Source organism: Ambystoma mexicanum, chromosome 4q, assembly GCF_040938575.1.
Source record: "Ambystoma mexicanum isolate Mex_15411 chromosome 4q, UKY_AmexF1_1, whole genome shotgun sequence".
In the NCBI taxonomy this organism is placed as follows: Eukaryota; Metazoa; Chordata; class Amphibia; order Caudata; family Ambystomatidae; genus Ambystoma; species Ambystoma mexicanum.
This window is the reverse complement of record NC_090928.1, coordinates 271646976-271662197: the sequence shown is the minus strand read 5'-3', so window position 1 is coordinate 271662197 and position 15222 is coordinate 271646976. Positions and strand designations below refer to the sequence as shown.

General features: G+C 48.3%; 1 long non-coding RNA gene across 2 annotated transcripts in view; it reads left to right on the top strand.

Moving 5' to 3' along the window:
• LOC138467670 (uncharacterized) overlaps positions 1-10534 on the top strand; it is a 117067-nt gene extending 106533 nt beyond the window's left edge. For both annotated transcript variants that reach the window (XR_011268125.1, XR_011268126.1), the window contains one exon: positions 10157-10534. This is a non-coding gene — a long non-coding RNA (uncharacterized lncRNA). The remainder of the gene's footprint in view (positions 1-10156) is intronic.
• Positions 10535-15222: the final 4688 nt, after the last annotated feature.

Genomic DNA, 15222 nt, shown 5'->3' with positions numbered 1-15222 from the left:
ATGTTGGGCCTCATTACGACCCTGGCGGTAAGTGAAAAACGATGGCGGTAAATGGTTACCGCCATCGTTTTCCGCCAGGTCCGATCATGACTCCTGACCGTAAACTACGAAGCCAATAGCGGCATCGTAGTTAACGCTGCCGCTAACTGCGCTAAGGGTGCGCGCACGCGACCGCCCACACCGTACTTAGCGCCATGGCTGAAAGGTACGCAAATGCCGACCCAAGCGGACATGCACCTAACGCCATCACCGAGGCCGCTAAGTACCTTACCGCCATGGTGCAAATAACGCCATCGCGAACCAACCGTAAAGGGCCAATTCAAGTGAATGCAGCTGCCACAGGTGCACAGAAACAGCACAGGTGAAGGCAATACAGACTCAGGGGAGTACAAAAAGAGCACACCCCACCCCTACCCACACCCAGTCACACTCCACAATGATGGCAATACGACTAGCAATGTTGGGGCTGGAGGACCTGATAGCAATGCATGTGCTACTACAACAGCAACAACAACAACAACAGGCAGCACAGAGGAGACGCAGGAGGAGAAGGAGGGCAAGGCAGGCCCAGCAAGCCCCACCAGCACAGCCAGTGCTACCACGCAGGCAGCCCCCAATCCCACGCATCAGAGCCAATCCAAACAACCTCACTGCTGAGCAGATCCACACCCTGTACCGTTTGGACCGGGACACCATCACCGCCATCGTAGACATGACACACGACGACATCGTCAGCATGATAGAAAGTCCAACCGCCATCCCCCCCCTACTGAAGGTAGTGGCTGTACTCCACTTCCTTGCCACAGGCACCTACCAGCACACAGTGGGGCACCTGCATGGCATTTCACAACCATTATTCTCACGAACACTCATCCAAGTGCTCGATGCCCTCCTCAAGCACACAGACGACCACATCTCATTACCACGGACTGCCCAGGAGATTGCAAACACCAAAGTGGGTTTCCATGCACTAGCCAGCATACCCGGTTGCATTGGTGCCATCGACTGCACCCATGTGGAATTGGTGGTTCCACGTGCCATGGAGGTACCGTACCGCAACCGGAAACAGTTCCACTCTATCAACGTGCAAATGGTCTGTGACTCCAACAAGATCATCACACATTGTTGTGCCCGATTCCCCGGATCAACCCATGATTCAATGGTCCTGAGGAACTCCACAATACCACGCTACATGGAGCGACATGCAGGCCCAAGATCCTGGCTACTCGGTGAGTGCAATGTCATGGAAGTGGGCAAGGGAATGACGTACCAGTGCATACTCCACCTGGCAGAAAGGGGGGGGGGAAGATGCATACTCCACCTGGCAGAAAGGGGGGGGGGGAAGATGCATACTCCACCTGGCAGAAAGGGGGGGGGGGAAGATGCATACTCCACCTGGCAGAAAGGGGGGGGGGAGATGCATACTCCACCTGGCAGAAAGGGGGGGGGGAAGATGCATACTCCACCTGGCAGAAAGGGGGGGGGGGAAGATGCATACTCCACCTGGCTGTGAGTAACACAGAGAACGGATACAGAGGAAGGGCACTCACAATGCACAAAACCCCTCTGCATACATAGGGTGATGGCATGCAAAACAGGCCATGGCAGCAATGAGCATATACTGGTTGCATAGTGTGAATCAATTAGTGCATGTAGAAGTGAGCCAAGGTAACAGTTCCATGCCAGCCATGGTGGAACATCATGTTCCTGATCAGACAACATGACTGACACATACATTCTCGCCTACATACAGGTGATGCAGCCTATCCCCTGAAGAGGTGGCTCCTCACGCCAGTCCGGAACCCGCAGAACCAGCACGAGGAGGACTTCAACCGTGCACATACACATACTCGTGTGGTCATAGAGCAGACATTCGGCCTCCTGAAGGCACGGTTCCGAAGCCTCAGCAGGTCTGGTGGGGCACTCCTGTATGGCCATGAGAAGGTGGCAAAGATCGTCATGGCATGTGTCATGCTGCACAATATGTGCGTCAGACGGAATGTGCCCCTGCCCCCTGACGCAGAACTGCAACCACCTGACGATGAGGATGAGGAGGGTGCAGATGGGGCGCCACCACATGGAGGAGGCGATGCACAGGAGGGGCGTGCCATGCGCCAAAGTATCATCGACCATTGCTTCTAGCACACACGGCTGGTGTTTATCGCATGGAGACTGCACTTGGGGCACTGTGTGTCTCTGGGACATGCACACTGTGGACTGTACACCAATAAAGCACACATACGCAATGAAAATGTCCACACATTTCTTTTTTTGAAAGAAAAAAGTGTATTGGAACTATGAACTGTCGTGTCACACCCCCTCCCACCTCCCCCCTGCACACCCCAACACACCCCCTCCCACCTCCCACCTCCCCCTGCACACCCCAACACACCCCCTCCTACCTCCCACCTCCCCCCTGCACACCCCAACACACCCCCTCCCACCTCCCACCTCCCCCCTGCACACCCCAACACACCCCCTCCCACCTCCCACCTCCCCCCTGCACACCCCAACACACCCCATGTAGCTGTCAACAGATGCCTGTGACCGTGTCCACAGGCCGTCACAAGCCCCCTCTCCCGGCACCCGGGGCACCCCTGGCTGTGGAGCGCAGGTTGCGTCCAGAACGGCGCACGGGGCTGCTCTGCGCAGAACTGGCAGTGGAGGATGTCCCTGGCTGCCCCTGTGCATGCAGCTCCTGTCGTGTGTGGGTGAGGTCAGTGACCGCACGACGCAAGCCCGCAAGTTCGGCACAGATGTCCCTGGACATGGCCTGCATGGCATCCCTCAGGGTGGCAGTGCTCTGCGCCACTTCCGCCCTTAGTGTCTCCGTGGCCTGTTCAATGCTGAACCTAGCCCCCACACATTCCGCGGCATGCTCATCCAGCATTGCGGACAGTTGATGCTGCCGCTGAGTGATGTCCTCGAGGGACGGCTGGCCGTGCTGGCCCATGGCCAGTGCAGGTGGAGTGATGGAGGGGCTGGTCCCCTCCTGTGGAGTGTGGACAGGGCATGGGGTGGAAGGCCACTCCTCTGCCTCAGTGTGCCCCTGTGTGTCGCCCTCATGGGGGCTGGCGTCTGAGAAACAGGGGGAATGTAGTTGGTCAGTGGGGCTTCTGACCTCCTGCTCCATGTCCGAGTCAGAACATGCAGCTGTTGCAGCTGTCTCCCCGATGTTGCTGCTGGCCGCTGACCCCCTGCCTTCTGTGGCAGGCAATGTCGGTGGAGGTGGAGCAGCTGCTGCTGGCCTGCTGCCAACAGGGGTGCTTGCCGGTGGGACCTCCGGTATGCCTGCAGTGGGACCTGCTTGTCGTGGGGTCTGCCTCACTGCAGCTGAGGTTGAGGGTGCAGGGAGGTTGTCGTTGGACTTCGCTCTCTTCGGCGCAGGGGTGTCCTGGTCCTCTGGGTGTGATTCTGTGCCTGTGGTGGAGCAAAGGTGGGAGGGCGTTATTGATGGGTCTACAGACTTCTGAATGACAATGGTTGACATTATTTTGGCCAGTGGATGAGGCAGATTTCAGGCAGTGCCATGCAGGTTGTCTCCTTTTGGTGTGGTATGTGGATGCAGGTATGCGGGTGCCAGCAGTGTATGCAGGGTGGTGCTCGCATGTGGCTATGGGCAGTATTGATTTGTGTTGCATTTACACTCTAGGGCAACCTTGTGCTACACATGATTGGACTGCTGTGACTATGGCATGTCTTGTATGAGGCACCTACCTTCATCGCCTGATGTCGGGGCTCCCCTTTCCATCCCTCCAATGCCTTCGATGGATTCCATGCCGATGGTGGTAGCACAGATCTCCTCCCACGGTTGGAGTTTCAGGGGGGATTCCGACCCTCCACCGGTTCCCTGGGCAAGGTTGCGGTTTGCCGAGATGACGGCTCTGACCCGTATGCGCAGGTCATCCCAGCGCTTCCGGCACTGCTGTGGGGTGCGGGGTACGGTCCCCACCGCGCTGACGCGCTCAGCCACCAGGGCCCAGATGGCCTTCTTCTTCCCGATTGCTGTCCTGGTCATTTCAGGGGAGAATACAACACCTGCGTTGTCCTGCAGGGTCTCCGCTAGCATGCAGAGTTCCTCCCGGCTGAATCGCTCCTGGCGCTGGCGGTCACATGCCTTTTTCACGGATTTTGGCATTTTCTGGAACTTGGATGGGTGGGTGTTTGGTTGGGACAGGTGTCAGGGTTGGGTCTGGTGTTGTTTGGTAGGATGGCGATGGATTGTGTTTTTAAAGATGGCCGACGGGCTGCTTCCCGTTCCGGCGCGATGACGCTATTTCCGGTTTGGCCTTTTACGGCCGCCGCTAATTACGGTGGCCGTAAATTACGGTGGCCGTAAATTACGGTGGCTGTAAATTACGGTGGCCGCTACTTACGCTGGCGGAAGGGCACCTTGCTCGCTTAGCGATGACGGTAGGGGCCTTTTCCGCCATGGCGTTAATTGCATTACCGCCATGGCGTAATGCTCGTGCGCGATGGGTCGTGATGTGGCGCTCTTTACGCCATCGTCCCACGGCGTAAACGCTCATTACGCCATGGCGGTAATGACGGGCGATTACCGCCAGGGTCGTAATGAGGCCCGTTGTCTCTGCAGTGCCTTATGGGCCCTGACACTTTTTAATAACAATACCTTGATGGCCTTGCTGCTTCCAGGTGCCAACAAACATGGCTACCCTTGCACCGTGTTAAGAAATGGCTCTTGATGTGACCTTCTGTTTCCACACCAGTAGGTTGGGCATTTCATCAAACTAACAGTTTAACTTTCCTTGGAAGCTCCTAATTTAAAACTGAGAAAAGCAAAATGAAGCTCACAGTTTGATATCCTCAAAGGGATTGGTATTTAACGTGAGGTACTAGTTTGACATTCCCAGTAAGCTCCACATTTTGCAGTCACAATAGGCTGTTATTCCAGGCAGACAGCCCACCCAGCGCCTCATGCGTGTTACACATTGTCCTGTTCCCAAGCACCCTGGACAGCATGTAGATAGAGCTCAATATCAGACACGCCAGAGAGGCAACCACGTATCATACAGGGAGTCAAAATGTCAGTTTAGGTGTCAGTGGGCTAGGTAGATAAAAGAGCAGGGTAAGCAAGAGGCAGCTGCTCACATGAGTAGCTCACTACATAGTTTCAGAACCATGTACACACTTGCTCGCACAAAATTGAGCCGCCAGAGTGGTAGATGGCAGGAGGCCAAGCTTGGAACACAAAATGTACATTAACTGCGACATAAGTAAAATAAAGATGGCTGCTGAGTCTTTTGAATTGCCTGCTCGATGAGGTCAGCTGCAGACTAACGACTGATTTGCTAGTTTCAGCACCCTGCATGCAGCTGAATTCCCTTGTCTCCTTGGCTCATACAAACCCCAAACCATGTGGTGTAAAAGGAATCCAGGTTTGACAGAAAATGTGGGTGTTGGGAGACAGAAGAGCAGAAAGGATTTGTGTGGCTCCCTTCTTAGTGGATACTACTTTTGGTGTCCCTCGGGGAGAGTCCTTGTTGCCAGTTCTTTTTATTTGTTGCAATGTATGTCCAGACTTGTCCTGTCCTGCTGGCCACATATGTGTGCTGGTAGCATGTTGGTGAGAGTGATGATTGGCATCTCAGGAGAATGTTGGGTGAGTGTTGTTTCTGAGGGTTCCATTTGTGTCAGTTGGGGGCCTGAGCTGGGATATCAGGATGGCCGGTGGGTGTTCTGCGTGACTCTGGTCCTGTATTATAGCTGAGAGTAACTGGAACTGTAAACCTGTATATATGTACAGTAAAGATACCTGGATTTACATTAGAGGCTCCACAGCTGGTCTGTGTGTGGACAATGAGCTTTCTATATTCCTTTTACAACGTAAAGTGTGGGTGTTAGGAGAAGGAAGAGCAGAAAAGATTTGTGTGGCTCCCTTCTTTTTGGATACTACTTGTGGGGTCCCCCAGGGATAATCCTTGTTGACAGAACTTTTTAATACCTATGCGCCGGTTTTGGGCATGCCTCAGTCTTTAATTGTTGTCTGACCTGGCTGATACTTTGCTTCTCCTCTGTTTGAATGAGGGAGCTCTGTGTCCTCAATGGAATCTACCCAGGAATGATTTTCATCTGTTCAGGGCTGGATCCATTCTAAGTGACTGCCACATAATCCTGACAAGGCCAAGGTCTTTTTTGGTTGTGGGTGGACCTGATGGCTTGTGGGATTACTCTTTTTGGCCACTGTCATTGGTACCTTGGTGATCTTGCGACTACTGTAATGGTACTTACCCCGGTCAACCTGATTTCTTGGATCAACACCTTCAAACTTTGCAAAATTCAGCAATACGTATAACCCTTAATACACAGAGATGTTCACAGGCCTCCCTGCTGCCTTATCAGCTGCACTGTCTAAGAGTAAAAAGTCGAGTTAATTTTAAGATTTTCTGCGTTACACACCGGGCCATTCAACGTTTAAGCCCACTTTTTATCCAATTTAAACATACTCGCTATACCCCTAAAAGAGTTCTGCGTTCAGCCTTGCAAATATTGCTGAAAATTTCCAGATTACGCAAAGGCTCGGGCTGGAGGGCGAACTTTTTCGGCCCTTGCCACAACATTGTGGCACTCTCCCCCAAGCTGTTTACCTGCGACATCCGACCGTTTTCTCTTTCGTAAGGCCCTTAAAACCTTTTTGTTTTGATGGTGGTTCTTTTCGGTCTCATTTGCTGTCCTAACACCCAGATGGCTTTGGGCATTGGTTTTTGCACTGCAAATAAAAAAGACATACCTACATGCCTCGCCCTCACAAACTGGTTTGGTGAAGAACCCAGGGTCCAAGATGGACAATATCCTTTCATTGATCCAGCAGATCAATTCAGTAGTTAACAATGGCTTTTGTCATCTTAAAGTAACAAGGAAAATCCTGCCTTTCTGCAATCTGAAATTCAGAAAATTGATTATTTCAGTCACAGTGGCCAGTACACTGGATTAGTGAAAGTCTTAATTTGTTTTTGTTACTGTCCTGCCTATTTGATTGGGTGCTTGCTTGTGGTTCCGAATACAGCAGTTCATGAGCATACAACACCGGCGGTGCAAGGCAACTTTATTGGTTTCCAGTGTCCTATCCTATACTGTTTAAATCCTTATGAATGATCAATCTGGTCTACCATAACAATGGAGACCCACAGTTTTGCAAACAAATGTAATAAGTATCAATCAATCAAAATAGCTTTATGTTCAGCACTAGGCCATAAGAGTACACAAACTCATCATAAAACACATTACTTTAACAATTAAGTTAAAATACATGACTTATCATATTTAAAATGCACATATTTGCAATTAATAAGACTTGTAAAAACAAAAGTTTAAAGTGCATTGCATAAAGTGCAGTTCAAGATCAATCAAATCCATACTTATTATAGTATATACAAAAACATATATGTATCAGTTTACACTTCAAAACAAAGTTTAAGATATTGAAGCCTAGAATAAAAAGAAAATAGGGAGTATTATCCTCAGTGTAGTTTGTGCTTGTTCCTCTTGAACATTCATATGTTTTCAAAGGTCAGAGTTGGGAGGTCCCTCCTTTAATATCAGAATAGCCAAGCAAAGATCTAGTCACTCTATTTCCAGTCATCCAGCATTTTGCAGAGCAGTTAAAACCGAACCCTTTAAAGAGGCTTATCAATTAGCAATTCTCCACTCTTTCTCTTTTTTGTTTTGTTAATTTCTCATCGTGCTAGCCCTTGGTTTTAGCATCAATTTGCCTTTCGGTTGTAGTGAGCTCTACAAAACCAAAAGTAAACCAAACTAAGAGAGGTATTGGAAGAGTGGTGGTACGTCAATGGTAGAGCTAAGGCACAGAAGCAGGGGAGGAGTGCAGATGAGGATGATTGAGGGTCAGTTGAGTGGAGAAAAGCAGAGGAGTTTGACAGAGGAGGGAGGTGTGAAGAAGAGCGGAGGAAGCGAAAAGAGGAGCAGAGGTGTGGAGAAGAGTGGATAAGTGTGACAAAGAGGCGGGAGTAAGGATTAAAGCAAAGGAGGATGGTAAAGCAGAAAGATGGGGGAAAGAGGAGCTAAGGTGAAATGAAGACCTGGAGCAGGGAGATACATAATAGAGAATAAAAGGAAGGAGAATTACAGAAGAGGAGGCAAGAGGAAATAGTGCAGGAGCAGATCAGTTATGAGTGGCAGCTGAAGAAATACGTATGGGGTGAAGGAGTGAGAAATTAGAACACAGCTAAGATAGAAAAAGCAAACAAGAAGTGTAGAAAGAGGGTGGACAGAAGAGGTGGATAAGGGAGCTTTTGGGGGTGATAAGGAGGTGAAAACAGGCAAAAGAGTCTAAGCGAAAGAAAAGTGGTGAGAAGACGGAGATCATGAAAGAGGGATAGCCAGAGAACGAGAAACTATCTATTGGGAGGTTGGAGGTAACAGACAAGGTAGAGAAGCTAAGGAGTGAATTGATGAAATGTCATGGGAAGAGAGAGTGGAAAGGATGAAGGATCCTCAACCTTGAGCATACTACTACAATGGTGGAGAAGGGCCAGGGGCAGCATGAGAGCTGGTGGAAAATCCTACACATCTCTGCCTGGCCACAAAAAGGGGGCAGACAGAAGACTTTTAATCCTAGGCTCGAACACCAGCTAAAGTATCTGGCACCAGGCCACTTCAAGCTGAGCCAAGGCCCTAGGGATGTCAGTGATTGCTATTCCAGAAGTCTAGGTGGACCAGCGCGACACCCTGACAATATCAGCCATAAAGAATATAATTCCAGTGTAGAGCAAGTGGCTGACATTCCTAGCAAGCTCCAATCTTGACATTCATCGTAAGTATGACATTCCCAGGAAGCATTAGATTCCGGCAAGCTATCAGTTTCACATGGAGAGAAATGCATGTAAGCTTGCAGTTTTCCATCCACAGGAAGTTTAGCATGAAAAAACCCAAATAAAGGCCAAAATATGATGTAGAGCAAGCTGCAGGCTGCCCAACTCCTCGGGACAAAATTGAGTACCTAATATCCCATAATGTGACAACAGAAAAGCTGTTAGCACCTACAAAGTGAAACTGAAAGGAAAATATGAGAGTCGCAATAGGGATGATATGGATATTAAGAACAGGATACTTGGGTAAGTCACATAGGATGGTGTGAGAGCAAGAACACATTTCCAGGAAATAAATAGCATTAAATCTGCCAGCCAGAAATGAAGCTCTTGGTCCTAAATGTGATCTTGTCAATGTCCTCCAACCAATGCTCAAGCTGACATAACACATTTGCAACAGAAACTTCAACACACACAGTAGGTCAAAGTCTGCATACAGCTGACCCAAGCCACTTGGTTCTAGCATTTGCTTTTTAAAAGTGACAGGAATGACAGAAACTCTGCAACTAAAAATTACAATTTAATCAAAAACATGCAGACTAATTAGGATATACTATTTAGGGTGATGGCATTAAAATGAAAGCGTGACCAAGTGGCAGCAAGAACAAATGCTCCGAGGCCAGTGCACAAGAATCATTTAAAGTAATTCTTAGGCCTCACTCACTATTTCACCATATTCATCCTGAACTTTGCCACAAGAGCAGAACAAATGATGCGTGGTCAGGAATTTAAGGGACAGATGAAATGCAACTCATCCGTTGCAATCACGTGCATTCAGGTGTACACTTGAATACACAAGTCAAGATAAATAACTTTTGACTAAAAACACATAGGCCCTCATAACGGGGTTGCCGGGAAACCCTCTGGTAGTCGGTGGGTTTCCGGCAACCCAGTAATAGCCGTACTGCCACATGATATCCCGGTGCCACCAGGATATCACAAGTAGCGGCGGTAATGGTTACTCCTCAGTGGAAATGGGGACACGGAAGCACCGTTGCTATAACTTACTGTCATTGTCGGCACCCGTAATATCACGGTAACACCGGGATATCAGGCAACAGTAACAGTAAGGTGAGTTTGCTGGTAACCCGCTACCGACATGTTACCGGCAAACTCGTAATGAGGCCCTATATCTTCCAGTTATAAGTGTATCATTTGACTCTTCACAGGATATATTTCATAAGAAAATGGCATGTTGCATCGTATTATGGACTGAATTATCTCATTACTTTTCAAGGAAGCAACACAGATGTCATGAAATGACAGGTTAATGACACACATTTCTTTTATTCATCCCCCATGGTTTTTAGGCCGTTGCAGCGATGCCCTGGAAATCACTCCTTGGTGGTTACACCTCTTGACAACAATCTTCACAACAATCTTCACTTCGAGGGGGCGTGCCCTGAAAGCCCTGAATGCCCGGAGGAGCATAAAGAACCTGCATAAATGTTTGTCCCCCATTCTTCTGCACGCTTGCTCCCCCGCCATTGAAAATGATCACAGTTCATGGTTGGCTTTTCTGTAGTTGTAGGAATACTTTAGCTGAAGGTGCTGCACCCAACAAATAAACCATGAGGCTTGATGATCATACATCTGTTGCCAGACATTACTTGGGAAATTGCCAGAGTATGGAATATGGAAAAATTACCAACCGCTGTTACTTTCTTGAATAAATTACAAAGGCAACTAATCATGAATGCTGTTATTCGCTAAGCAATACATTGTAATTAGGGTTTACTGTTTTAGGGGTTTCTTTTTTTACATCTGGGGTGTTTTTCCAGTGTTTTCAAAAATTTCAGAATCTGTGTTTATCAGTGTTTTCCCGTTTGCCCCCTTCAAAAAATAACAGATAACTGCTTTTTCCAGTGTAAATGTATTTTAAGAAATCAATACAGCATGCCAAAGACTAGGGTGGGAGCATTCTGTTTTATATTATATAACACTTGTATATGGCCGTAGATGTTTATGCAGTAATATTTTGTTTTTTGGTTCCCAGGCATTATGCTCTCCTTGTTAGGACTCTTTCAATGTTGAAACCCAGGTCTTACATTTATGAATCACATTGTTCGTCAAACATTCTGGGTTTTCGCATGCAAAGAGGTGTCAATTATCCACATCAAAGAGCAGAAGGGCGTGTGATGCGCTTGTCAGCATGCAACATGACAAATACGAATGCAATCTTGGCTAATGGTCGGAGCCATTCTAATTACTTGATAAGGAAGCATGCAGGAGTTTGAAAGTAACTCCTTTATGTTATACTTGCAGATTTCCCTACTACATTCTAGATCTGCCCTTGACCTCACATCCTCAGTGTTAATGATAGCCGGTTCTTTCAAAGTGACTGTACTTTAAGTAGTGAAGTAGTTTCTGCGATGCAGAGTTTACCCACCTCAATACTTCCAACCCTTCCCCTAAAGGGTGTGCACACAGTCGACATTATTTCTGTCCATGAACACCACAGCCCCTGGAGCGTCACTGTTCCTGAATCAGGTAAAAGCTCTGGAGAGCCCGGGAGCTCAGCCTAGAAAGTGTTCACCTACGAGTCAACAATATTTCCCCACTGCAGTCTAGGACCCAGGGCATTCTCCCAAGGTTTTCTGCATTTCTCGACAGCACAGTGGGTGCACTTTGGTGGCATTTAAAGGCCTTCAAGAACATTTGCTGAACTCCTGTGAAAAGGAGGGTTGTTGTGGGGCCCCTTGTCCCAGCACTGTATAAACACACCACTGACCTAACCACTAACTGTGCTTCTGTGGCGTTTGTGCCCTGTACAATTTTCTGCCTCAAAAGGCATTTACCACACAGCCCCACCCCTCAAATCCAAGCCTGCAGGCTTAAGACCACATTACATATTTGTTTGAGCTCACCATGAAGTGATAAGCAGTCTAGCCGCGAAGTAGTTGCTCATTGTCATCACCCCACCCAGCATGATATGCATATAATGGATGCGGGAGGGGTGCTTCTTCAGTGCAACAGTAACTAGAGAATGTCAGAGGCAGAGACAAATTATTGAATGTCTTTCACCAGAGCAGATCCACAAAGATAGGACAGCAGGTGTGCTAACTCGGTCTGCTATTTCTCTGCCTCTACACTCCACTGGCTGGCACAAGCCTGGAGAGCCTGGGTTGGACATGAGAACTGATACAATGTTTCAGCCCAGCCTGGGACACACTGCCTTGCCTTCATGCTCTGAACAACATGAGAACAGTAGTGTAGTCAAGCACAGACACCTTCATAATCATGTGCTGCCCTTACAATACTACTCTGTGGTATTGTATCGCAAAGTGCAATATGATACTGATTATTGCATGCCTTGACTGTGCTGAAATCTGCAGGCCCATGGGGGATTGTACCTGGACAAGATTTGTGTCTGTTCAAAGCAGGCACGTCCAATATGATGATGGGGGGAGGGGAATATAACAGGGCTGGCTTTTCTGGGACATTTTAAACCTTAAAGAATTTTCAACCAAATGCCCCAGAGGGAACACTTTACCTGATTGACCATCTTGCAGTGGTCTCTGCCATACATGCGAAGAATGGAGTCCCAGTTTTTGATATGTAGGTGAAGTAGTTGCAGATTTTTTGAGACACCATCTGCTTGCCCACACGCTTGTTTTGCCAGTATTAAACAAAGGAAAGTACAATCTTCAGTCGTCTGTGGGGAATCAGAATGAGCAGGTACAAGCAAAGTATTTACGTGGGGCGCATAAGGACAGCTGTAGTACTGCGGGCAGCATTGGAAGCCTTCAATGAAACTGACAACTCAGAAGCAGATTTGCTTGGATAGCTCATCTGCAACGCTTCTGTCTTGGAAACAAGACAACACAGCACAATAGGGTTTCGAATCCTGCTCCCCGCACGCTTCTGTCTTGGAAACAAGACAACACAGCACAATAGGGTTTCGAATCCTGCTCCCCGCCCTTTCAAACTGAATGGCAATTATGAAATACCGGGTTTATGGAGTCCCCCGAGGAATATAAATATTATAACGGGGGGCAAATATTGGATTTTTTCGGTATTCACTGAAAACCAGAAACCCTAATTATAACTATTGTTTTTATTAAATATCAATCTTGAATATGCTTTCCAAACAGTGTCACATATTGGACAATTTGGAACCAAGACATACACAAAGACCAGTGCTAAAAGTTCAACATTTTTATTAGGACCTGTCTATAGGGGTGGGCCAACTTAAATATAAAGAGAATCTTCCCCCAAAAATTACAAAACATAGGATGCCCTTCTCCCAGAAATGTATCTCCTGGCAGCTTTCCCAATCCTAGAGCGAGTAGTGAGCTTTTCGAATCTCAGCCATAACTGTTCAAAAGTCACAGAGAAGTTAACTCACTCCTCCTTACAGGTCACAGGTGCAGGCTTTTGCGGGATCCCGCACCCCATGACTAAGCCAGTCTCTTATGCCCTGCGGGCAGAAGTACCAATCCATTCTAGCCTTCCTTACTGACTCTGTTCTCCCCACCTCTTCACCAAGCTGTGACTAGGCTCCCTGATGCCCACTGGGACCTCCCACTGCCTGATAGGCCTGCCTCAGGTCTTGCAGGGCCTACTACCTCGAGCTGGCTAAACTGCTTATAGTTCTTTGCCTCTCTTTTAAATACCCTAATAAAGCCTGGATCTCTTTTCTCTAGTGCTTTTTTTCTCTTCCACTCCTCCTTAACCCTTGGCCAGTCCTTTACACTTTCCTCATCTGAAGACATCTCCTCATCAGTCTCCTCTCACTCACCTATCGACTCCCCCTGCTGAACCTTCACTGTCTTTTTATTACCACCTTGGCCTGTTACCACAGTCTCTTCCCTTTCTCGTGATCTTGAAGGCGGGCACCCTAAAAGCATTTGAATTCCAACGGACAAAAATAATAGATGCATCCAATCAGGGAATGAGACTATGAGATGAATTGCAAGGAGAAACAAAGCTTTATATATTTTATACATAGCAAAGAACTCTGCTGCCCGAGAGCACTCTGCCAAACAATACACGGGCAGCACATTAAAAGGGCACACAGCATCATTGATGACATTTACACATACAGTACAAAGTCTGCCATCGGGTTGGCGAGGGGCCTATGGGACAGTTGATACTATAAGGGATGCCTGATGCTAATTGGTCGTTTCTTTTCCACGTACTCTTGGCACACGTGGGTCTGCTTGGCTCATCTCCGCGGTGTGAAGGTCAGGGCTGCCATGCAATATAACGATCTGACTAAACTAAACAACAGGAAATGATAATACGAAAATAATGATCCACATAAAATCTTGCATGAATAAAGGTGGTTAGGTCGAATGAGCTAATATATTGGCATTCCAACCTTTTCACTCAAGGTTCTCTTTTATACCTTTAGCCCAGCACCCAGGTTCCCACCCCAGGGTGATTGACCTGTCAGCGGCTTTGTTTGAATTCTACTGATATAGGTAGACTTGTGTTGCTTTTAGGAGGATATACTGTGGTTTTAGGATTAGGCCTGTGGTGGGTGTGTCATGACCCATGCCCCTGGCCCTAACAGGCAAGCCAACTGGACTGCACCACGGCCTTCCATCATGGCCTCAAGGGCCTTACCATTCTGCCCAAGACTCTCTTGGAGTCAGTCCTGGCGCCTTTGGTGCCAGGCTCATATGTGAAGCCAGTGAACTTGAGAACTGGGACTTGCAATAACCTTTGCACAACATGGATGCCCCCGCGTAGCTCAGTCCCAGATCTGAGCTGTGCGGTCTAGTGTTTTAGGTGTGGTCAGACCTAGGGGCACCTGGGATACCTGCAGGCTATATAAGCCATGTCCAAACTGAGGATCACGCTTCGTGTTACTCTGCTATCTGCAGCGTGACGCTCACCACGTTCTGTTCTGATCCTCATCTGCATTCCGGAGCCTTACCTGCAAGCACAAGAACAGTGTTAGCATACACTTACCTGTGAGGGAATCCTGCTTCTGTCCTTTGCCCCTGGGTCTTGAATATACAGCATCTCGGCGAGCGCTCCTTCGATCTGGAAAGCCGCACCTGGCAAGAAAAGAGAACGGAAAAGCAGCATTAGTAAGCGCTTATTCTCCAGTATCGAAAACAATCATAACAAGCGCACGTTTACCTGGAACTGACACGCCCTTGGCCCACATCCATTCCGGGCCATTGAACGACCTGCAAGAGGGAAGAAAACACTGATTAGCACACAAGAGATCAAGAAGGCGGCACGTGCTATGCTTTACTCACCGCTCTTCATCTTCGCGGCAGCATCCATTCCGGGACATCGCAGCGGCCTGCAAGGAAGAGAGAACAACAGGTCAGCACAAAGAAAAGGCAGATAGCGCTGCACTTTGTGCTTTCACTTACCATCTCATGCACAGCCCCAAGCAGCACGGCATCATCAGAAG